The sequence below is a fragment of the Callorhinus ursinus genome, unplaced genomic scaffold (assembly GCF_003265705.2).
Source record: "Callorhinus ursinus isolate GAN/ISIS: 27379988/994484 unplaced genomic scaffold, GSC_fseal_2.0 scaffold6895, whole genome shotgun sequence".
NCBI lineage: Eukaryota > Metazoa > Chordata > Mammalia > Carnivora > Otariidae > Callorhinus > Callorhinus ursinus.
The window spans coordinates 285-2,188 of record NW_027403945.1 but is presented as its reverse complement, the minus strand read 5'-3'; the positions used below and the strand labels follow the sequence as shown (position 1 = coordinate 2,188).

The 1,904-nt window shown below is 59.7% G+C and overlaps 1 pseudogene; it reads left to right on the top strand.

Annotated features, from left to right (window-relative positions):
* The first annotated feature begins 618 nt into the window (after positions 1-618).
* LOC112818118 (histo-blood group ABO system transferase-like) lies at positions 619-1,471 on the top strand (annotated as a pseudogene).
* Positions 1,472-1,904: the final 433 nt, after the last annotated feature.

Below are 1,904 nucleotides of genomic sequence, written 5' to 3'. Positions count from 1 at the left end.
ATTCCTGATGTGGCAGAGTTTGAGGGTGACCCCTCCTAGGAATACCAGTGGCTTACTGAGCACCTTGTCAGCAGGATGCCCAGCAGCCTTCCAGGGAGGACACTACAGGAAGTGGAGACAGTTCTATGGTGGCCAGCGGCAGCCCAGTCAAAGCAAAGTGAGACGGATGGCCGGCCCTGCTGATTCTAGCCGCTCTGTAAGACATAGAAATGACGGTTATGCCCAAAGGTGCTTCCCTCCTGGATGTTGGGGATGGAATCTGCAGGGGGAGCTGCCAGTAGAGGGCACCTGCAGGGTTTGCCCAGGAGCTCAGCGCAGGGGGAGTGTTCCTGGCTCCAGCATGCTGACTGTGGGGCTGCATGGGTTTCTAGCCTCCGAAGCCTCAGGCTCCCCTTTGTAAGATGGAGTACTGATGGCCTCCATCTCTGGGAAAAGATATGAGGGAGGTCCTGCTGGCAGATTCCGTCAGGAAGTTCAGGAGGTGGCTGTTGCTTAAAGCAGCCCAGAGCACGCCCCCTTGAAGAAGGTGCACACGTCCATGGCCCCCAACTCTGGGGTCATGCTGCCAGCCTCTGGCAGTGACCCTCTTCCTGCCCTGTCCACTGTCCCTGTGGATGCATGGTCTTCTTGGAGCTGTTCCTGCAGGCGGCAGAGAAGCACTTCATGGTGGGGCACGGGGTCACCAACTAGGTTTTCACCAATCAGCCGGGTGCCCGGCCCCGTGTGCCCCTCCAGGTGGGCCGGAGGGTGGTGGTTCTCATGGTGGACACACGGTCACTTAATATGTCTTCACCGACCAGCTGTTTGCTGTGCCCCGTGTGCCACTCTGGGAGGGCCAGAGGGTGGTTGTTGTCGAGGTCCACAGCGTCCTGTTCTGGCAGGATGTGTCCATGAGGCACAGAGCGATGATCAGCTGCTTCCGCGAGCAGCGCTTCCTCTGTGATGTGGAAGACCTGGTATGCGTGGACGTGGATGCGGGAATGAAGTTCTGGGACCATGTGGGCATGGAGATCCTGTCCCCCCTCTTTGGCACACCACACCCCGGTTTCTACTGGGCGGCCCCTGAGGACTTTAGCTATGAGCGCTGGCCACAGTCCCAGACCCACATCCCCAGGGACCAGGGAACTTTCAATACATGGGGGCCTTTTTTGGGGAATTGGTGGTCGAGGTTCCCCGACTGACCTCGGCCTGTTACCAGGCGATGGTGGTCAGCTGGACCAAAGGGATTGAGGCTGTGTGGCCCGGTGAGAGCCACCTGAACAGGTACCTGCTGGACCATGGGCCCACGAAGTTGCTGTCCCTGGAGGACCTGTGGGACCCACGGCTGCTGGGCTGCCCGCCCCATCATTCCCCTGGTCATGAAGAACCTGAGATCCATGGTTGTGCCCAAGAATCACCAGGACACCCAGAACTCATCAAGCGCTGTCCCCAGAGGAGCTGTGTGACCCGCGGCTATTGGGCTGTCCCCTGAAGGAGCTGTGGAACCCGCAGCTGCTGGGCTAGCCCCTGTCATGAAGAAACTGAGATTCAGGCCAATGCCAAGAATCACCAGGACACACAGAACACATGAGGGTCTGCCCCTAGAGGACATGCAGGACCCGCGGCTGCTGGGCTGTGCCCTGGAGGACCTGCAGTACCTGAGGCTGCTGGGCTGGCCCCCCATCATTCCCTGGGTCCTGAAGAAGCTGAGATCCCTGGCTGTGCCCAAGGCACCAGGACATCTGGAACTCACGCAGGGCTGCCCCTGTCTCCATCAGGGGTTGTTGCCTTGAGCGGAGCCATCAGAGCAGATTCCTACTTCTGTTCCCTTGTGGGAAACTGTGGCGCCCAGCACTACTTGCATGGGCATGCCAATGCCCCAGCTACCCCTGTGCACAGGAGGCCTGCCTGGGGGCACAAGTTCC